This window comes from Trichosurus vulpecula, chromosome 4, assembly GCF_011100635.1.
Source record: "Trichosurus vulpecula isolate mTriVul1 chromosome 4, mTriVul1.pri, whole genome shotgun sequence".
Lineage (NCBI taxonomy): Eukaryota > Metazoa > Chordata > Mammalia > Diprotodontia > Phalangeridae > Trichosurus > Trichosurus vulpecula.
In genome coordinates, this window is record NC_050576.1 from 167,835,510 (window position 1) to 167,858,803 (window position 23,294).

The 23,294-nt window shown below is 48.2% G+C and overlaps 1 long non-coding RNA gene across 1 annotated transcript; it reads right to left on the reverse strand.

Annotated features, from left to right (window-relative positions):
* Positions 1–1,729: 1,729 nt before the first annotated feature.
* LOC118849077 lies at positions 1,730–22,486 on the reverse strand. The gene is made up of 3 exons (XR_005010283.1): positions 21,973–22,486; positions 6,070–6,278; positions 1,730–4,763 (listed from the first exon to the last, which is right to left on the reverse strand). It is a non-coding gene; the product is annotated as an uncharacterized LOC118849077 (long non-coding RNA).
* Between the last annotated feature and the right edge of the window lie 808 nt (positions 22,487–23,294).

The following is a 23,294-nucleotide window of genomic DNA, read 5'->3' on the forward strand; positions in this document are numbered from 1 at the left end:
CCAATCAAAGAGATCAGGGAAGGCTTCAGGGAAGAGGTGGCATTTGAGTTGAGTTTTAACAGAAGGGTGGAAATCCAATAGATGGAAAGGCATTGCCACCATAGGGAACAGTATAAGAGAGAAACAACATGGTGGTGGGAAGGCACAGGGCAATGGGGCCACAGGGATGGAGAAGGGAAGGCAGAGATCAGAGTAGTCTGGTTTCACTGAAATATAGCATACTCTACAATACGTGATTGAAGATAAAGCTGGAAATGCAGGATGATGGCAGGTTGTGAAAGGCTTTGAAGGGGTTACTCTGTGATTCTGCCGGTAATAGAGTTTGGGAGGTTTTTTGGTGGTTGTTTTTTTTTGGTGGGGGAGGGGGAAGGCAGGTCAATTGGGGCTAAGTGACTTGCCCAAGGTCACACAGCTAGTGTGTCAAGTGTCTGAGGCCGGATTTGAACTCAGATTGGTGCCCTACTCACTGCTCCACCTAGCTGCCCCCAGGTGATGGAGTTTGAACTTTCCTTGGTAGGCAATAGGGAGCCACTTGGTTTTTTGAGTGGAGGAGTAACATGTCTGGATCTACGCATGAAAAAAGACTAGTCTGAAGTCCAAAGAGCCAATGGAAAGGGGGGTGGGTGGGAGAGAGTGAACGTGGGGAAATAAATAAGAAGACTTTTGCAATAATCAGTAATGGGGATGGGAAGGGCTGGTCCTGTACTAAGGGAGTATAAGTCGAGATAAGAGGCAGTGTATGGGAGATGTTATGAAGAGAGATCATAGGCCCCTAGACCTAGAGCTGGAATGGACCTCCTTTTACAGTTGAGGAAACTGAGGCCTACCCTTAGAAATGAAGTACCTTACCAAAGGAAAGGAAGAATCAAAAATACCACCATGTTTCTGGCATGGGACACTGGGTGAAGAATGGCGCTTCAGAAAGAATGAAGGCAGAAGAAGGGGGAGAAAAAGAAGGACGATGAATTTGATTTCTAAAGTCAAATTTCAAATTCAAAATTGGGAAAGACAGCAGGATGCATGAATAGAACTAGACTTGTTAGCAACTGTGCAATGATGGATTGGGTGCTGGAAGAGACCGTACGGGGCATCTAGTCCGATGACATTTATTTTTCAAGTCCATATTTATTAAAAGCCTACTATGTACTAGGTGCCTGGCAGAAATAGCTGACATTTATATAGCACCTTGAAGTCCACAAAAATCCCTGACATGCATGATTCCATATGATCTTCACTGATCCTGTGAGGCCTACTTTACATATGCCAAAATTACAGATAAGACCTTACTCCTGCTGCTAATGAAGTTTAGGCGTAGGATTTGAACCTAGGTATTTTATTGTTTGGTTGGTTTTTTGTTTTTTGGTTTTTTTTGGAGGGGAGAAGGCAGGGCAATTGGGGTTAAGTGACTTGCCTAAGGTCACACAGCTAGTAAGTATGTCAAGGAACCTAGGTATTTTATAATCCCAAGTTCAATGTTCACCATGTCACTATACTGCCTCTGTCTCCTATCCCTATTAAAGTATAGGATTCTTGAAAGTAGAGTCTAGGACACAGCTGAATTTTATTTCTCTCCCAGTACCTAGCACAGCACCCTATATATAGGAGGAGCCTAATAAATGCTTATTTGTAGTTCAGAGATGGAAAGAACCTTGGAGATCATCTAGTCCACCCCATCCCCATTTTACAGTTGAGAAAACTGAGACCCAGACAAGTTGAATGACTTGCCCAAGGTAACACAGCAATAAGCTGCCTCTGTGAGCCAAGATTTGAATCTAGATCCTCTGACTCCAAATATAACATCACTCCTGAAATTGATGTATTTGGGAGGCCTCCCCAGTCAATCCAAGTGGTTAATAAATGCTAGTTGACTGTCCCTACAGCTCTACTGAAACTGCTCTCTTAAAGGTCACCAATAATCTTTGAAACCTTGGATCATCCCAGGTGATCCAAGATGGCGCTAGCAGTGAGCAATAGGACCAAATCTTGATCAGTCACCCTCTGAATTTTACAAAACAGGAAGAAATGAGGCTCACAAAGGTTAAGTAACTTGCCCAAGGCCAGGCAGCTAGATGGTGTCAGGGTAGGGATTTAAATCAAGCATTTATTAAGTACTTACTGTATGCCCAACATCATTCAGGATAGAAACCATACCAACATTTAAGGATAGAAAGACAAAATAAAGGAGTCCCTACCCTTCCTGAATTCTATCAGCACTTTGACTTCCAATCCAGTGAGTCTAGATAGAAAGAAGATCAGGGCTAGAGAGGCAGGTTCAGAAGTAGTCTGCATAGACTTGGTGGTTGTGATGAGAGCAAACAAAGGGAAAGCGTATGGGGCAAAGCAAAGAGGACCCAGGATAGGCAGAGAAGGAATGATTAGAGGCAAAGTGGTTTGGTGTATAATGGAAAGAGTATGGGAGGGATGGGGAGTAGGACTTGAAATTAAGAAATCTGCATTTGACTCCTGAACCAGACACTTGGTGTAGAGCAAAGCTGGCTAAATCTGGAGTCCAGGTTACCTGGGTTCAAATCCTACTTCTGATCCTCACTAGCTCTATGGCAAGCCACTTAACTTTGTTGTGCCTCAGTTTCCTCATCTGTAAAATGAAAATAATACACTCAGTGGCTGAAAGTGTTGTACAGAAAGTGCTTTGCAAACCTTAACATGCTAAATAAAGTTATTAACAAGAGGACTAGAGATTTAGAGCTAGAAGGGACCTTAGAGACATCTAGTCCAATCCCCTCATTTTTCAGATGAGGAAACTGAGGCTCAGAGAGAAGAACCAGGAGAGGGTGGTGCCTCAAGCCAAGGAAAGAGAGAATATTCAATGGGACAGAATTTCAACAGTTTCGAAAACTGCAGAGAGGGGAGGGTTGATGACTGAATAAAAAAGGCAATTGGATTTGGGGATTCAGGGGTTATTGGTGACCTTTAAGACCACAGTTTCAGCAGAGTTGTAGGGACAGTCAGCTAGCATTTGTTAAGCCCCTACTACATGCCAGTCACTTGCTAAGCTCTAGGGATACAAGGAAACAGTCCCTGCTCTCTAGGAGCCCCCAGTCTAATGGGAAAGTCTACACGTAAACTATGAACAAAGGATATATACAGGGTAAATTGAAAGAAGGCACTGTGATGAGGGAGGACTGACATGAGATGATAGGAACTCAAACTCGAGTGATGACAATATCAGAGGAGAGAAGTCATATAGAAGAGATGCTACAGGATTGCATGCCATCTTGGGGAGAGGGAGAAAATTTAAAACTTAAGGAAGTGAATGTTGAAAACTAAAAATAAATTAACTTATTAAAAAAGAAATGCTATAGAAGAAATGATAGCTATTGGATGGCATGGAAGCGGAGGCATTGGGCATAGACAGCTTTTTCAAGAATTTTGACTGTGAAAGGGAAGACGTGGGATAGTATTAGGATTCAGCAGAAGGGCCAAGGGATGGGAAAGGACAAATACAGTAGCAAGATCCTAAAGAAGTCAGGAAGAAAAAGGGTCACAGGTTCAGGTAGAGCTCTGCCGTAGTAAGGAATAGGGATTCCTCTTTTGTGATCAGATACAGGGAGGACGGAGTGGAGGATTATACTGAAAATTTTTGAAGGATGGAGGGCAATCGAAAGCTCATATCAATCTAATCGTCAACCAATAGGCATAACCAGTCTGATTGTGAACAGAGTGATGTGAAACAATACCAGGAAATTGCTTTGGAACTAAAAGATGTAAGAATCCAGATAAATTTAATGACTAGTCTTGATTCCAGGGGGTTATGATGAAATGGACCTCCTTTTTCTTGTTCCTGAGCTGGTGGACTAGAGGTGTAAAGATGCTACAAATGCATGGTGAGTGGTGGTTTGATTAGCTTGGCTTTTTCTTTGTTACCGGGGAGAGTTCTTTTGGGGAGAGAGTCACATTGGAAACTGATGAGTTTTTTTAGACATGTGAAACATTTTTTTAAAGAAGAAAGGTAGATTGGTACCCATCTATGAAGGTTCTTGAATGCTACATTCTGCTTGTAAGGGGGGAGAACCATTGAACTGGACAGAGAAGGAATGATTAGAAAGGAAGGAAAATCAGAAAACAATTCTGTCCTAGAACTGGAGAGGAATGAGTACTAAGAAGGGAGTGGGCAACAACCAAATGCCTCTTTCCCCTTCACCTCCATACCAGAAAGGAGTTGTACCTAATATCTCAGAACTAGAGCTGTCTTGCAGTCTCTCCCAATCCCTGATTTTACAGAAGAGGAAACTGAGTCTCAGAGAGGTTAAGTGACTTACCAGAAGTCATATAGATAAGTGTTATCCATACGTGGCAGAGCTGGGATTTGGACCCAGGTCTTCCAGGCTCCAAGTCCAGCACTCAAGATGCTATACCAGGTAAAGGAGAGCAAAAATGGGAAATTTTAAGATAATGCCATTTTCAAACACAGAGACTGGGGTGGGGGTGGGGGGAAGATTGGTGACATAGAGGAGTAGGCTTGGGGAGTGAAAGGGAGAGAAGATGCCAAGTTCGGTTTGACATTTGTTCAATTCAAGCAGGCAGTAAGATATCCAGGCCAAATAGTCATCAGAAGCTCAGAAAAGAGGTCAGGGTAAGCATAGGCTTGAGTGGCATCTGCATGGAAGTGATCATTGCTGCTCCCCTCCCTTCCTGCGTTTGACGGAGGAGTCCTGGACCCAGGCCTTCTCAAGGTTCCAATCTCTCCTTCTTGATCTTTGAAGGCCTTTGGACAGTCCATGTGGCCCAAGAAGGTAGTTCCTCTGCAGGAGGGAGAAATAGCTAGAAAACGTTGTACCCTGATTATCCCACAAGGAACCACTCCTAGCTCTGTACAACTCAGGTGGTCTAGGGACTGGACTCCCCAAAGCATGATGGGCCCTTTTCGTGGGAGAGGTAGATATAATATAGTATAGATTCATGGTATAGTAGATAGCTGCCTTTGGAACTGGGAAGGCTGGGTTCAAGTCCTCACCTCTGCTACATACTGACTTGTGACCCTGGGCAGTCACTTAACCTCTTAGTTTAACCTTAACCTCTCTAAGCCTGATCTGGGAATTCCCTGTATTAATGAAATAATAGGCTACAGCGATGGAGCTACAGATGGACCTATCCTGTGAGAGGTAGCAAGGAGAAGTGGGAGCTCAGCCCATTGGCCAGATCTCATCCATCATCCTTGTATATCCTAATACATCAGCATTATTATTAGCTTACATATATATGGGGTCAAAGATTTAAAAGCACTTGGCATAAACGGTTTGGCTCGGGCTTGTGGATCCAGAACTGGAAGGGAAATCAGAGGTCATCCAGTCTACGCCCCTCATTTTATAGATAAGGAAACAGATCCCAGAATCTTTAGGGACTTGTCCAAGGTCACACAGGTAGCAAGAAGCAGAGTCAAGATTCAAACTCAGCTCCCATGGTTCCAAGTTCAACACAATTTCTATTGTACCTCCAATGAGGTTCCTATTCCTGGAAAATCCTGGGAGGTGGTTCATTAGCCTCAGTATTATAATCCCCATTTTATAGCAAGGAAATGGAAGCTGAAAAGATGAATGGTTTGCTCACAATGATAGTCACATGGTTTATAAGTAGCAAAGTCTGTATTCATTCTTGGTCATAGGATAGAATGTAGCGTCCTTGGAGGCAGAGACCGTCTAATTTTTGTCTCATATCCCCAGCACTTAACACATGCTTATTGATAAGATCATAGATCTGGACTGGGTAGGGACCTAAGAGACTCTCTAGCCCAGCTCCCTTCATTTTACAAATTAAGAAACTGAGGGAAGTTAGGTGAGTTGTTGAAGACCAAATGGTTGGTAAGATTTGAACTCAGTCTTCTTTGCTGCAGGTTCACTGCTCATTTTGCTGTACCAGATTACCTCTTTAATGCAATCTGCCTCCACACATGATATATTTAGTGCCAACCATGTGCGAAGGCATACAAAGTCCCTGCCTTCATAGAGCTTACAGTCTAATAGATACAACATAGCCTCCTGGGTCTAGGTGCCACCAGCTTAGAGTAGATGGCTCCTCTTCCTTCAAACCTGGCCTCCCATAGACACTTACCCTCCCTGGCTCCTTCCCGAGTGCAGAATGGGCATGCTATACAGACTCAGAGCTCTCTGTTCTCCCTCCAGCATTCAGGCATTCAGGCAGAGTCTCCAGTGCATAGACCCGATGCCCCCAGGCCTGACAGTCATTTTCTCTCAAAGCCAGGACAGCTTGGACTTCCTCTAGGTGCAGAAAAGCCTGAGTCAGAGGCCAGACCTGCAGGACTGGGAGAAAATGGGGACAACCTTATTATTTATCTGTCCAATGGCCTTCAATCAGTGTAGAGGGAAGGATGTTTAGGGACCCTGCCCACCAGAGATAAGCTGGCCCTAGGCTGCTGCCATTATAGCAATTGGGGTTATCAGAGAGAGGTCTCCAGCCCTAGATTGTAACTAATCTGGGGAAATATAAGTGGCCATTCCCCAGCTTATAATCATCAGAAGGTAACAGCTAAGCAGTGGGGGGAGGGGGGGTGCGATAGCACACCTTTAGCTTTACGGCAATGCCCTCCATATTTTCAATGCCTTTCTGAAGAACTTTGGAATCAATCATGAGACATGGGAGACACTGGCACAGGACACCCAGCATGGCATACCCCCATCAAAGAAGGTGCTGTGCTCTATGAGCAAAGCAGAACTGCAGTAGCTCAAAAGAAATGTGAGGTGTGCGAATTTAGAGACGTCTCCACTCCAAATGTTCATACGGACTACTTGTACCTAACCTGTGGTAGAGTCTTCTGAGCTCAGATTGGTCTGATCAGTCACAGTCAGACACACTGTAACTTGACCCTGTTATAGTGAAGTCATTTTGGTCTTCTTTGAACATGAAAGACAACAGCCACCAACCAGCCCTCCATAGAGCATGTCCTGTGAATCTAGGACAGTCCATGGCAGAGTAGTCTGGAACTTAGGACAAAAGGGACACACTTATTGTTGTATTCTGTGACCTTAGGAAAATCATCTAACTTCTTTGGGCCTCAATATCACTGCTTGCCAAAAGAAAAGATTACTGCTTGTTCCCTGGTGCTCAGAGGGGGAGACAGAATCAGGGTGGGATGGGAGATTGATTTGTGTATGTGCTAAATCCTAGGGAGGGGCATTAGACACAGATGATGGGAGGGAGTCTTAACGGGACTAATCCTCCAAGACCTTTTCTTGAGGGGAAGCTAAACAGAAACATATCCAGACTCCCAGAGCCCACTTCCTGTGGAGTCCGACTGAGGTCAAGCCCCCAAGATGACCAATGGTGGCCATTCAAGGGTGTGATTTTCAGATAAGCCCCAAACCAGTATAGCAAAGGTATCTAGGATTTTTGTGTGCCTTACTCTTCTTAGCATGGTGACATTGTCCTCCTCTGACCCATGGCTCTTCGATCAGAGGGTGCTTGAATTCCTGGAAGAACCAAACTAGGAAGAAAACAAACAGATTCGGAAATGGCACCTCTCAGCAGGAGGATGATAAAGGTTCTGAGAATGGACTGGAAACTAAACTTGTTCCTAGGGAAAGTGACCCTGGACTGCCTCTCTCTAAATACTGCCCCTGTGGGTGGAGGAGGGGATGAAGGGAGGGAATTTCTGAATTATCTGAAAAGAAAAATAGATAATATTTTAAAAATTAATAACATAAAAATAATAAAAAATAAAATTTTAAAAATAAATAAATACCCCCCCAATCAATGATCACACTCCTAAATGTTAGCCCCAGGGATCCAGGGACCTGAATCCCTCAAACCTATCCTTGGCACGCCATCTTATACCCTCATCCTTCCAACACTCCCAAGGCTTCCTGGTGCTCCCAGATACAAAAGATACCTGTCCTGGGGTATCTATCTCCCAACTAGTCTCTAAGTCTCATTTAAACTTTACATCTCCCCAAACACCTGCACACAATAGGTGCTTAATAAATGTCAGTTGTTCTATGTTTTATTTATGTCCTCCACGTCTTTGGTGTGTGTGTGGTTGGTTGAGGAAGGGCAAATAATCCCTATTTCCATTCATGAGAAACACGTACATACACCAGATCTCAGCAGAGCTAGGGGGAAGAGACTTCCCCAAAAGGCAATGGGTAAGGAAGCAGTAGTTCCCCGACCACGTAAACACTGGCCAGTGGTCTGTCTTCTGGGGCTTGAGAAAGGCTCCATCTCTGTAGCAAATACTAAGGGCAAGTCTGGAAATGGAGCATGGCAGGTTAAGAGAGGCAAATACACACCTTTGTATGATGCAGCTGAAAGCACAATGACAACCAGGGACGGTGCTAAGCCTGAGATCCCACCCCATGCCGAGGGCTGCTTCTCTGTGCTCTATTGGGACCAGAAGTACCAGATATTTCCCCTCCAGCTAACAAGGTAAAGGAGCCAAGCCTTCCCTCTTCCTTTCAGTCTTGAGACTATGGAGAAAGGGTGAAGGTGGAAAGGGCATAGTTTTCTTTGGAGTTTCTTTAGGGCATTATCCCCCAACTGTGTACAAATCAAAAGGGAAAATGGGCAGAAATGTGCTACATGTACTTTGTCACCTGCCTTTAGTGACAGACTTTTACATATAGATTTGAAAAAGCCTTAATGTCAGTGTGTGCCAGCTCCATCCACTAACAGAGGCTTCCAGCCCATCTCTGCCTTTCTGGTGTAGGGGGAAGTTTGCTGAATCTGGACTGAATAATCCCCTCTTTGACACTTCTTAGCTGTGGGATTATGGACAAGACCTTTTATCTCTGTGAGACTCTATGTCCTCCTCATTAAAATAACAAGGTCTATAGTACAAGAAGCAGCATGGCAGTAGTAATAGATTGAGATCAGAACCTAGAGTCAGCAAAACCTATGTTCAGATCTGTCCTCCTACACACGCTGACTGTGTGACATTGGACAAATCACTTTAACTCTCAGTGCACCCAGGCAACACTGTGCAATTGGAAGGGGGGCATCGTGCAAAGAGCACCTGCCTCTAATACTCACTATTTGTGTGACCTTGGGCAAGTTACTTAACATTCCTGGGGCCTCAGTTTCTTTAACTATAAAATGTGGGAGTTGGACTAAATAGACTTGGAGGTCCCTTCCCCGGATTAGCAGAATTGCAGAGCAGCCTCATGGGGAGAAGGAATTCTCTCTACCAGTGAAATCACAGGTTCCAACAATGACAGCAACAAAATACCTCTATTACCTATCTGTATCAGGAGGGCCGAGTTTATAATCTCAAAGAAGATCATAAACATGTCTGAAAGGTTCGGAATCGCCGGATAGAAGAAACTCTCAAAGTAGAAGGCAGAAGAATCAAAACATTTATTTAGGCTCCACAGTAACCAACCCATGAACCAGAAGCCCCATTTTGATATGTTGGTCATAATCTTCCAGGCCCAATAAGTACGCCTTGAAAGAGTAACCAGGAGGCTACAGAGAAACATGATTGCGTAAAGCAAAATCATGTTTCCCCCTTGATGGTAATAAGATTACCCACTGGACTGAAGTCTTTGTTCAGCTTCCTCCCGTAGATCAGCTCTGCTACTGGCAGCTCCTGCCTCAGCTGTGTCTGTGTCTGTAACTGAAACTGACGTAACTCACGATGTAACTGCCGCTGTAACTGACGAGGTAACTGTCCTAACTGTCGCTGGCTCCAACCGGAAAAGGAAAGAGGAGAGAGAATCTTCAAGCTGTCCTCTCCCCTCTTATAGGGTTTCTGACATCATCAAGCTCCGCCCTAATGACCAGGGCCGATTGGTTCCTGAGTTGGCTCCTCCCCCTAGGGTAGACCAGGTTCTGGAGCTAACACCTCCCCTCAGCCAGCCCCATGACTCCTCACGCAGGAAGCTGTCTGCTTCCCGGCATGCTCCCCGGAAGAGCAAGCCACAGTGTCCAGAGGCTCAATGAGGTAAGCTGAGTCATTCAAAGAAAACAAAAGCCATTATGGCTACATTCCACCCCTTGTTATAGGATACATAATCTAATCAGCCATGTATCCTAGAACATACATTGTGATTCAATTACAAAGGAAACTAAAATATATCATTCATTATAAAGCAAAACATATCATTTGGTGACATTCCTAAACATTGGTTTAACGATTCAAATGCGATCCACCCCTAGGTCCCAGCAAGATAATCTCTTCAATCAATCATCCCCAAAATAATTATTAATAATTCAAATGTCCACCCCTAAATCCTTGTATCCATTACATAGGATCAATAATATCATAACAATAAAACAACACAGCAAGGATAACACAAAATAAGTAAACAGAACACTATCATCATTTCCACCCCCCTTGAACGATTGGGGCTCAAAATCTTGGGGTGAGGGGTGAAGGTCTCATTTTCCATAGCTTCTTCATGCTGAAATTGGATGTAGAGATGGCCCTGCCCCCAAAAAGTCCCATTCCAGAGGTCATTTCTTTAACGAGCTGGCAGGAATTCCAAGAATGCTACATGCTTAGGCAGTCACCGGAAAGTGCAGGGTGCTTAAGCCTGAAGGAAACAAAACTAGCAACAAGGTTAGCCAAAACAAAGGACAAAAAGAATAGACAAGTATGGACTATAATTCTCCAAATAAAATCAGTTAATCACACAAGGTCACCTTCAGTCTGAGTGGCTTGTGGGCTTGCAGGAGCAGTTCTTATTTCCCTATTTCTCGTGTTATCAAGTCCTCTATACATTCTGTATAATTCATTGGTTGGAATTCCATCTATCATTTCAAAACCTACCCCTGCTCTCAATAAAGTAGTAAACATTTCTTTCCTTGTTACTCTCCTTTGGCGCCAAGTTTGCTGGTTATACACTCTTCTCTCTCGAGGAGATCTATCCCTTCCCCAGTCACCTAAGTCATATAACTGTAAAATCTTATTTATCACTGTTGTAAGACGGCTCCCTACTTCTCCAAGCAATAAATTCAAAATTAGTTGTTTATAAGCAGGGGGAGCTGTCCTAATTATTAAATTCCTATGAGACAGTCCCATTGGATCATTGTAATATTTGTCTGCAGTTCCTATCATAATGGCAGTCTTCATTACCTCCTCCTTTAGTCTCATGATACAATCTCTAAGTGAATACCAGGGTCTGTGCTCAGTGGGCCACATAGAATCAGTATCATATCTCTTATTGCATCCCACAGCGGCTAATGCCAACAGAGTAGTCTTGCTATCACCATCTCCTTGCTGATGATGTTCCCTAAAAGCTTGTTGAACTAGAGGATCATGGCTGATACCTATGAATCTCATGCAGTCTGTCCCATCTACTGATATTCCACCGGCCCCTTGATCACTGAGTCTTACCATCCAAGATATCAATGGTTCTCCTATTCTTTGGCTGAATCTACTCAAAATATCTGTGACCTCTTGCGGTGAGAAATCTTCCTGAATTTCCCTTGTAACTGAATCTTCACCTCGGGTTTCTGTCTTCCTCCTTTGTATGGGTCGAGCCCTTGTCTGATCATTTAACCATCTCCTATTCTCTGTGTGAGGCACATCCTGAACCCCAGTAGTGTTTTGTGCCTCAGCCGGCTCTTTCTGGGCTGGGTTGAAATGCACTCTGGGCTTTTTTGGTCTCCTGTTGCTCTTAGCCACATTAATAGAAAAGTTCTCATTTGAGTCAGTTTGGTCTCCTGCTATCTGAGACTCCTCTTCTTCCTGTGGGGTAGGAGTGCCCCCATGTCTTTCACTTAATCTCAATCTTTCGTATACTAGCCGGTAGGCTGATAACACTATCCAGCTTTGCCTAGATAGTGATGCCCCTGACTGAATCCCAACTTCTCGTAAACACTTTTCTAAATCCCTAGGATCTCCTCTCCGTAGCCTTGGTTCCCAGTTTTCACAGGGTCCAGCTTTTTTAGCCAATTCTTTTGCTAGGGAGGAATAAAATGGATCCTCCCATCCTGGGATATTTATCTCTTCCTCTGGAATTGTTCTGCTTCTAAATAGAGATCTTATACCTAGCGATCCTGTTCGTGACGCCAAATGTATCAGGAGGGCCGAGTTTATAATCTCAAAGAAGATCATAAACATGTCTGAAAGGTTCGGAATCGCCGGATAGAAGAAACTCTCAAAGTAGAAGGCAGAAGAATCAAAACATTTATTTAGGCTCCACAGTAACCAACCCATGAACCAGAAGCCCCATTTTGATATGTTGGTCATAATCTTCCAGGCCCAATAAGTACGCCTTGAAAGAGTAACCAGGAGGCTACAGAGAAACATGATTGCGTAAAGCAAAATCATGTTTCCCCCTTGATGGTAATAAGATTACCCACTGGACTGAAGTCTTTGTTCAGCTTCCTCCCGTAGATCAGCTCTGCTACTGGCAGCTCCTGCCTCAGCTGTGTCTGTGTCTGTAACTGAAACTGACGTAACTCACGATGTAACTGCCGCTGTAACTGACGAGGTAACTGTCCTAACTGTCGCTGGCTCCAACCGGAAAAGGAAAGAGGAGAGAGAATCTTCAAGCTGTCCTCTCCCCTCTTATAGGGTTTCTGACATCATCAAGCTCCGCCCTAATGACCAGGGCCGATTGGTTCCTGAGTTGGCTCCTCCCCCTAGGGTAGACCAGGTTCTGGAGCTAACACCTCCCCTCAGCCAGCCCCATGACTCCTCACGCAGGAAGCTGTCTGCTTCCCGGCATGCTCCCCGGAAGAGCAAGCCACAGTGTCCAGAGGCTCAATGAGGTAAGCTGAGTCATTCAAAGAAAACAAAAGCCATTATGGCTACACTATCCCCACAGGGCTATTGTGAGGTTCAAAGAATATAAGGTATGTAATGTGCCTTGCATGATTTAAATGGTCATAAAAATGTCAGTGTGGTGTAGTGGATAGTGTTGGCCCCGAACCCAGGAAAACCTGGGTCCAAGTCCACCTCACCTCTGCCACATATTGGCTATGTGACCTTTAACCTCTCACTGCTCCAGGCCACTCTTAAGGTTTTAAATTGGAGTGAAAGAGCCTATCTTCCCTCATGGAGGGAGTTTCTTCATTTGGGAGTTTCCTACTGGCAATGAAATCATGTGTTCTGTCACTACCCTATTATTATTTGACAGCGTTCATGAGCTGCTGAGAAAAAAAAAACAGCAATACATTACCCAGCATCCCAAGTGGTTGATGGCCCCTGAGCTCAGCTAGTTTGATAGATTCTCAAACATCAGTCATGGATTTAGAGCTGGAAGCAAATTTAGGTGTAATTGATGTCCAACCCTCTCATTTTCCAAATGAGAAAACTAAGGCCCAGGGAGAGGTCTCAGTCTAGTCTTCATCTCTCTCTGTCTCTCCCTCTCTCTCCCTCCCTCCTTCTCTCCCTTTGTCTCTCTGTCTCTTTTCCTGTCTTCTCATTTGTTTCTCCTTCCCTTTCCCTCTCTCTTTTGTCTCTCTTCCTCCCTTTTCCTCTCTTTCTCTTGTCTCTCCTCATCTCTCTCTTCCTCTCTTTCTTTTTTTCTCTTGTCTCTCTCCTCTCTCTCTGTCTGTCTCTCTCTGTCTCTGTCTGTCTCTGTCTCTGTCTTTCTCTCTCTCCCTCCCTCCCTCTCTCTCTTCTCATCTCCTCTCCTGTCTCTTCTCTCCCATCTCTCTTTCTCCTCTCCTTTCTCTCCCATCTCTCTCTCACTCTTTCTCTCCCTCCCTCCCTTTGTCTCTCTTATCTCTGTCTTCCTGTCTTTCTCATGTCTCCTATCTCTTTTTGTCTTTCTTTTCCTCTCTTTCTCTTTCTTCTGTTTTCTATCTCTCTCTGTCTCTCTGTGTGTCTCTGTCTGTCTGTCTCTCTCCTCTCCGATCTCTTCTTTCTCATCTCTCTCTCACACTTTCTCCCCCTTCCTCCCTTTATTTTTCTCTTTCTCTTGTCTCTGATCTCCCTTTGTCTCTTTTCCTCTCTCTCTCTTCTCTTTTCTATCTTTGTCTCTGTGTCTCTGTCTGTCTGTCTGTCTCTCTCTCTCTCAGTCTCTGTGTCTCTGTCTGTCTGTCTCTCTCTCACACACACACACACACACACATACACACACACGCATACAACGTGAAGGAGAAGTAGCTTTTGCACCCAAGGTTTTCTGACCCTAAATCAGTACACTTTCCCCTTCCAGTACCAGCAGGAATCAAAGTCTTTCCATTTTGGTAGGACTTTCCAGAGCTTGGCATTGGTTCTGCCTTGGAGAGGCTCACTTCCATACCATCCCAAGGTTGAAGAAGGATTTTAGTGGAGTTTCTCCCCTCCTTCAACATATTTGGTTATATCTCCTCGTCAAAGACAGATTTTGAAAGAATGGGTACCTAATGCTTTGCTCTCTTCCTCTCCATCCCTCTACTTCCTACAGAAACTTAGTAAAGGAAATCTGGGCTCAAATTCCATCTCTGATGCACCTATGCGATTTAGGACAAGTCCTTTAGCCTCCCTGGGCCCGAGATTCCTCAGCTTAAAAAAAGGAGTTGGACTAGAATAACCTCTGAAGTTCCTTCTAACTTTAGTTCTAAAATCCTCTATGCCGGCTTCCTTCCCACCCAACCTCTCTGAGCCTCAGTTTCTCTACCCATAAAATAGGAGCAGTATCACTCTCACTACCTCCATCAAATTGCCGATTGCGGGATCAAATGAGAACGGGCTTCTTAATCGGGATGCCCTAAGAAACGTGGCCCACCCGGAAACAGTTTGGTTAGGTTCAGCTAGCTCCGGATGCCTATATCCAACTCTCCCCAGAGTAAGTGACTGACTCAGTCTCTTCAAAAGTGAAGTGGGCCAGTGACGAGGACACCCAGAGAGTCCCCTCCCCAAAGGCCCTTCCCAAGGTAGGGGTGTGTGTGTGTGTGTGCGCGCGCGCGCGCGTGGGCGCGTATGGGAAGGGGAGTTGACTTGTTTCTTTTTGGAGCTTTGTGGGAAAGAGGAAGGGGCAGAATTTCGGGGACCCGGGGCCTCATCAGGAACACGTTGAATTTGCTAAGCCGGGACACCTCCAGCAGCTGGCCTGCTTTGCACCTCCTCTTCCTTCAGGCCCACAGAAGACTTCCCTTTCCTCACGCCCCACGGCTTTGAGGTGTCTCTCCTGGCCGGGGGTGGGGGGTGGGGTGGAGGGAACCTTACTGGACAAAGAAGGGGAAAGGTTGTCTCTTTTTCTGGACCCCCAATTTTTTTGCGGGTCGCGTCCGGGGTGGTCTCCGTCCACCTTCCACCTCCCTTCACCAGGTTTTCGTTGGAAGGTCGCCCCTTCGGGTAACTTGGCGCAGGGAAGAAAGGCAGGAGCATAGGCACAGCCCCGGCCTGCAGCAGGTGTGTGGGCGCAGGACCTCCTGAGCTCAGACTGCTCTCCCCAGCCACAGGGCGAGCAGACACTTGGGAGAAGAACCCGAATGCTGATGAAAACGGACGAAGGAATCGTGAGGTATAAAGGAAAGAACGAAGTGAGGCGAGAAAAAAATTTTTTTTACCCCTCATTTCAAAAAGGTTTTCAAAAACGAAGCAAATATTCTTATGGGAGAATTGGGGTTGCGGGTGGAGCGACCAGCTTTCCTGCCCTTCCCATGATGGTTCTGGGGCTCCTTCTCTGGTCCCTTATTCGAGGCAGCCCTTTATTGCCCGTCTCTCATCTCTTAACCTTCTCTGCTCCCTGGTTCTCTCATTCTCGTCCTCTTATTCTCCATCTCTCTCCCCCACACTCCGCATCTTATTCTCCCCTCCTTGTATTTTCGTCTCTTATTCGTCTCTGCCTCTTTCTTCTCAGTAGTCACCTAATCCCCAACCTACTCCCGGTAGTAGAATCAGAGCCATAGAGATGAACGGGAACTCAAAAGTCATCTTGTCCAAGACTTTGGAGAACACCAAGTCCTGGAGAGGTAAAATATCTTAGCCAAGATGACGCAGGTTTCCACCTAACCGAATTTGAACTGAATTTGAGCTGGGTTCTTTGATTCCTAAGAAAGCGCGCTTTCCTCGCTGCACCGCGTCTATCCTTCCCTAATATCTCTGGGATTCTCATTTTCTCTTCCCCATTCTCACTCCGACGGTTCTCCCTTACTGTCGCTCATTCCTCTCGTTGTCCCTTTCGGTGTGTGGGTCTCTAGCGTTATCTCCCAATCTCTGCCCACATTCCTGTCTCTGTCTATGTCTTTCTGCAGCCCTTCACTCCTCTCCTCCTCCTTCCCCTTCTCTCCTCCCCCTTTCCTGTCTAACTTCTCTAAGTGTCCCGGTTTACTCAGCTTCCTCCAGGTATGGGGAGGGAAAGCCTACAGGTGGTAAGAAGAAACTGCGACCGCCCTGCGTCCACCACCCTGCCCCCTGGATCCCAAAACTGCACACAAACACAGGCAAGCTCCTGGAGCCGCTTCCCAGGAAAGAATGTCCTCAGCACCGTGGGCTCCGACAGAAGAAACGGTTCTGTCCGCCTTGTTGTCTTTTTCTCCCTCTTTCTTTTTATTTACTTTTTCTGCCTCCTCTGCCTTCTCCTTCATCTCTCACGCTTCCTTCACCCTTTTTCAATAACCTTCGGGCGCTTCTCCCAGCCCTGTCGAAGACAACCGCCTGGTAACTCAGTGGCCCTGGACCGTACTCGGGGCACAAGAGGCCTTGTGCCCACACACCTGCTGCAGGAGAGACCTGTGACTGTGCCCCCGCCTTTGGTCCTTGGGTCAAATTACCCGAAGGGGTGACCCTCCAACGAATCTCAGGTGAATGTGGAAGGTGGAGGGACACCACATAGGACGGTTGCAGACGGGACATGGTGGGTGAAGCTGAGGTACACGGCCCTGATCCTGGGGGCGGCAGTCTATGGAAACTGGGACTCAGGGTACCCAGAGGCACACTCTCAAGCTGTGTCCACGAGGGCTGAGGAAAGAACAGAGCTCTGAACTACCCGGGAGGATTCCAACAAACCCGTTATCATACTCTTTTTCTGAATACTCCGTCCTCATAGACTCAGCCTCCGGTCCCTGAAGGCGGGGTGGGAACCGTTGTACCTTGGGTCTTGACTCCGATGTGAGGAAGTTTTCCACATTGAGAACGAAAAGCTCTTCAGACCCAAAGAATGGATGGAAATATACCTCCCTTCCATCTTTGCAGGGGTAGAGAGCTAAGGAGGTAGATCTGGGCATAAACTCGTACTTGGTTGATGTGTCAGTTTTATTGCACTGCTCCCTGCCCCGCCCCCCCTCCAATTCTTTATTATAAACGATAGCTCTCTCTGCAGAAGAGGCGGAGGGATATAATGGGAAATAAAGGCAGTGTAAAAACAAAAGATTTCAATGAAACTTAAAAAATAATTCAAACCTGCACGTATGGGGGGGAGGGGCGGAGAGAAGGAGAGGAAAGGTCGTTGGGAGAATTCTCCGGATAGGAAAGTGTCAGAGAATCCTACAAATGGAAAAAGAACTGGAGATCTGAGTCGTGGATGATCCCGATTTCCGTCTTCGCTTCGCTATGGGCAGTGAAGACTCGGATCTGAGCTGGAAAATTGGGGCTGAGGCAGAGACAGAGCAAGAGGCGGCTGAGGTCCTCAACCTTCACGCACCCATTGACACTAGTGATTACAAGAAGGGTAAGATGAGGAAGGGGAGAGAAGGAGGTTTTCTGTTACACTCACGTCCCCAGTACACACACACACACACACACACACACACACACACACACACACACCCTTAATTCTAGTGCCTTGTCTCTGTTGATTATCTCCACTTTATCCGGCCCCGTAGCTTATTTGTACACAGTTGTTTGCATATTATCTCCCCTATTAGATTGTAAGCTCCTTAAAATCCGGGTGGTTTGTTTTGTTGTTTTTGCCCTTCTTTGTATCTCCAGCTTTTAATACTGTACCTAGCACATAGTAGGCGCCTAATAAATGCTTGTTGACTGACTGACGTTCAAGCACGCATTCCACCACGCCACACTACACCACACCTGCGCTCACTATGCCTGGAGTCTGGAAATAGCCACAGGGGAAAATTTGCCCCAGAAAGTTGAAGAATAGCAGGACCCACGTAATCCCAGAGGACTTCTTGGAGGAGGCAGAGAGTTACTAGCTCGGGAGAAAAAGTCAGCCTCATTATAAAAGTCAGAAGCAAAAAATCGATTTAAAGCAAAACACCACCACCGTACAAAGGGGTTGTGAAGGCGGCGGTGGGAATGGTGAAGGACTAAGACAATTTCTGTCTCTGGTTCCTCATTTCTGCCTCAGGATCATAGATTCAGAACTGGAAGGCACCTCAAAAGCGGTTTAGTTCAACCCCCTTATTTTGCAAATACTGCAATCTAGAGAGATTACGGTCCCACAGGTAGCGAGCAGCAGACTTCTTGGGGTCCCTCAGAGCTGTACATTGCGATTCCGCTGTCACTCCCCGTTTCTCACTGAGGTAATTAAGGTACTGGGGGTGATAAGGTAGTGCTATTCTGAGAGTGGGGCTTTTAAAGCCATCGCGGACGATTTGCCTAAGTGGTCGGGACAAGACCCAGCAGCTGTAGTGCCCAGGGTCGCCGAGTGTCCCTCTTCCCCCCTGCCGGGGACAGAGACACAGAGACAGCAGGAGAGACAGAGACAGACACCCATAGCGCTGGGCCCCGGGCTCTGTCTGCCTGAGGCTGGCGCCTCAGGCAGCTTGGCTTGTGGCTAAAAATAGCATGAGGAACGCAGAGGGGCTAGGAGAGATAGATAGCTGGAAAGTCGGATAACCGGGGTGGGGGGTGGGGGCCAACACAGGAGCTGCGGGGGGAATCCAGGAGCAAATATCTACGACCACACTGAGGGATTCAACCCGGCAGAGCGCGGAGGCCCTGGGGTATACATTTGTCCTTGGGTCCCTAACCGCCTACGCTCCTCCAGTCCCTCGAGGGGTAGATAGATGCCGCGTTGGGTTCTGGGTAGAGAAAAGAAAGGCTCCGCAATAGGACTTCCCAGCTCTCCGCCGGATTTCGTTGTTCTGGGAAGAAAAAAAACAAAACCCGCCAAACCAGAAAGGCCAAGAGAGCGGATTATCCGCAAACTGCGAATTCTCTCACGATTAGGAGCCGGGGATGGGAAGGAAGAGTTCTGGCCCACCGGGAAGAAGGGCCCTAAAAGTCGAGAAATAAGAAAAGGCAGTGGGGGTAGGGGGTGAGATCTTGAGAAAGGGAAGAGGGACAAACGCGTTCCCTCTCCTTAAAACAAGAACCTAGCCTCAGGCTATAACTCGCCCTCTTGCACGACCAGTCTCTCTCCACCAAAGGGACAAGAACTTGGCTCTTGCTCCCTCGTCTTCTCCCCCCGCCCCGGGGCTATCAGAGCGTTCCTCTGGGTCGCCTCCCTCCCTCCCAGGAAGCTGATGGGCGAGAAACTTGGGTGTCTCCATCAATCTGTAGCCTCCAGTTCTCTGGCAAGGGGGCATAGAACCAGGAGAGCCGGGAAGGGACCCAGTGACCCGTCGGGTGGTGTTCGGGGAGAAGAATGGTAGAGGTAATTCATTTATGGAGGGAGCTCTGACTCCCCCCCCCCACCCCGCTCCGCCTCCCAATCCCACCTAGGCTTGGCGCCTGAGTTGGTGTGTGAGTCCCTAGGAGGGGGCCGAAGGGAGGGGTCCCTACAGTAGGGGCGGGCTCGGCGCGCGTCCCCCCGCCCTTCTGCGGGTGCAGGCCAAATGCGAAGTGACAGGGGCCGGAGCTTTGTTGTGGAGTAGCAGCCGCCTGGCGCCAGCCACCCCCGCCCCTACCCCCCCTTCGGGCCCCCCAGCCCCATGCAGGAAGAGCTGCCCACCCCCGTCCCAGGCCTCTTAAAGGGACAGGCACTCGCTGCCCCCCGGGACCCACCCGAGTCTGCAGTTCTTTCTCTCCTCCTCGCCTCTCCCCACTCCCAGTTCTCAGCCCTTGTTGCACTCGAGCAGAAATAGTGCCCGGGCTCCAGGGAAACCAGAGGTGGAGAAAGAGATGCGAGGAGCCCAAGGCTGACCAGGGCTGTCTACTGCTTCGCGTCGTTCTCCGGGGCTGGTTTTCGATGCCCTGTCGGATCTCCCTATAGAGCGTTCTCTCAGAGCATTGGCTGGATCAACTGTACCCTAGAAAGTGCCCTGAGAGATGCAAGCAGGACTTTGAGGTGGGAGGTTGACTGCCACTGAGAAAGGAGAGAAGCACAAGTGTCGTGCTGGGCTGGGGCCGGGGGGTGCCTATTTGGGGGAGGAAAATAATTCAAAGAAGAGCTGGGAATAATTCTGAAAAGGGGGTGCAGGGGGTGAGGGAGCTGACACAACAACCACTGGACAGAGACTGCCGCGAGGAAAAACACAAAACACATGTGTTTAAAAAAAGTTCCCAAGTGTGAACACACAGAATTTGGGGTCCAGGAGCTGGACTGCAGAGGATGCAGGCACTTAGGCGGTAGCCACTGATCCTGGTGTCCTAAAAGATCCCTGAAGGAGAGACCACATCCTGCCCAGGCCGCAGGCAGTTGTGCCTGCCCTGTTCCTAGATTTCTGCATCTTTCACGTAGGGTCAGAGATAGAAGTGGCACAAGGCGTAGTCAGGGCTTTACAGAACCTGGCACAGGCGATTATTACACGGGATGCCGGCTGGGCGGGCAGGAGCGCCCACGCGGGAGATAACAAAGGCAGAACCGAAGGAGGAACGCGAAGTCAAAGAACCTGGCCTAGGGTCGAATCCAGCCCCCACGGCTTCAGGCCGCATGTCAGCGCAGCTATTGAAAGGGTGCCTGTAATCCCAGAGGCTGGAGGGCTCCCAGGACTGACTGTGAGGGGTGCGTGTGAGGGAGTACAATGCTCAGTCTTAGTCTGTCCAGGAGAGCTCGTGCAACAATCCTTGGGCACCTTACCAGACCTATATATGGTCTATGTGCAGCTGCATATATGTACTTGGCCTGAGCCTGGGTATATAACATACATATGTGGTGTACAGAGTTTGTTTTTTTTTAAATCATCCCTTCGAAGAGTCTAGTGGACTCGGAACGGACAGAACTATCTGCCTGACAGGTTGTTATTACTAGGTACTTTGATACTAGGTACAATTATAGACTTTAGAATTTTAAAATATTTATATCTGTGTTATACTATGTATTTTGTGTTAGTATATGGCTGTGGGACAATAAACAATATGGAATTTTTAAAAAATGGAATGGAGACAACACTCTATTCCAAATTCTATCCCCCAAAGTGTAGATACATCCTACAAAGAATGGGGACTCGATTGTACCAGGTGTATTCGTTCTCTACTCCATCTTTGTGTGTGTGTAACCAGGTGCCCGACAAGTGGAGGATAGCTCTGGACAGTTATGGGTGGGCACAACCTATTGCCCATGACCTACAGACAACGACACGGAGACATCAACATGCAAACGCACGCACACTCTGGTTTGTCTTTAACACAGACCTACCTGCGGCTGCCCGGGCTGTGAGTAAAGCACAAATACACACACGCACACAGACACACATATATATATCTTACTATCCTTTTGGCCCACGTCAAATCCAAACACTACAGTACAAGATAGAGGAATAAACAATGCATGGAAAGTCCCCTCCCCATCACCACCATACTATGGTGCCCATATTTAGGCGGCGCACAGGCTGCGGCGGATAGATCTTGCCCGGGGTTTAGAAGGTACGCTAAACTAGCAAACTAAAACCCATCTTAATGTGTGGCTACTGCGTTCAGCCACAGCCTGCCGGAGGAGACTGCATGGCCAGAGTAGAGTCCAGTTCTTGGCTCTACCCAGAGAGTTGAGAGGGTCTGGGAAGCCCCCGAGGTTTCCTGGGAAATTTCCGTCTGAGGTTGAGATATTAAGGGAATGGGTAGAATAGAGGTCTGCTTACCACCTGTGCATGCCCTCTTTGCCGCCGCCGTCACCCCCAAGAACATCCTCTCGTTTTCCCGATCTGAAGCTGGGGACCCCTCTCTTTTTCCCCAGGGACCCCAATACTTTCTCCCACCCATCCTCTTTCTCTAGCCCGGAGAAATTATGGGAGGCTAGGCTCCCTGACTGGGCTTAGCTTGGCTCGCACACTGGCACCACTCACCTGGTTTGGATGGAATCTTGTAGGCTCAGCTCGAGGACCTCCGTCCCCTGTGGTGCCTGCAGCCCTTCGGCGCCCAACGCTCTCGGCCTTGGAGAGGTGTTTGCTGATGCTCCGGCCCGCCTGGGTCCCAGGCTTGGGAAAGTACAGGCGGATCTCGGACAGCGAAGCCGCGCGGGCCAGTACATCTGTCTCCGCTGTTCTCGTCTGGTTCTGAACTGTCCCTAAGCTACTGTCCGGCTTTCCACGCCCTCGGGAACCCGAGTGGAAACCGAGGGGACAGACCTCTGCCCGAGGACATCGGTGATAGTCCTCCTCCTCCCCCCGCAAAAAAAAGTAAGAGAAAAGGTGAAGGGTGACAGACTTTGAATGAGATGACAGTTCCCCCACACCCAGATAGGGTGCAGAGAGGAGGGACACCCCTTTCCTCTCCAGGACCCCAAGATCTCCCTGACCTCTGTGAATGCTTTGAATTTGAGCCTGGGAGAGGAAAGGTTTCCATTTAGGAAGGCCCCGGGGCCCTGGCAACCCATGTCCCCTGTCCCCTGCCTCTTGGCCCTCGACTCCCCCCACCCCACCCCCTGAGTCCCTCCCTCTCCTTGGGCTTCAGCTCGCGGAGCCGGGCTGGGCTGCGCTGCGCTGCCCTGCCAAGGCGGCTGTGCGGAGAGGAGCCGGGGGTGGGGGCCAGGGCAGGGGGTGGGGTCTCAGGGCCCCGCCGGCCCGTCATTGGTTAACATTTTATTCTGTTGACATGTTTTCTTACTGCCGAGGCTTCCGACACCTTCTCCCCTGCCCCCCCCTTTCCCGGCCAGAGCTTGGCCAGAGCTGTCAAAACCCCGCCCCCGGAGACCCACAATTGGTCCAAAAAGCGTAAAATCAGCAATCAAGGGGGGCCTGGCTCGTTAGCGAAGGGGGATCAGAGAAGGGAAGGACATGTGAGATAGTCACAGTTTTCCAGAGATCACGACAAGATCTAACCACTCGCGCGTGGTCCCCGGCGCCGCGCCGGAGCCGGCCAGCCCCAGCCCGGAGCCCGGAGCCCCCAGTTCGGCTCTCCACCCACCCCCCAGCCCCGAACCGGGCCCCGACCGCGGGAACAGGGAGGAGCGGCGGCGGGAGGGTGGGCCCGAGCCCGGAGAGGAGCCGGCAGCCGGAGGAGGAGGAGGAAGAAGAGGAGGAGGGCGCAGCTTAGCACAGCGCAGCGGGAAGCCCCCGGCTCGGCGGCTCCGCCCGTCCCGGCGCTATCCCGGGGTCCCGGGCACAAAGGACTGACCGCCGCCCCCACCCCTCGTCTCCTCGTTGAGCTACCGGGGTCGCGCCCCCTC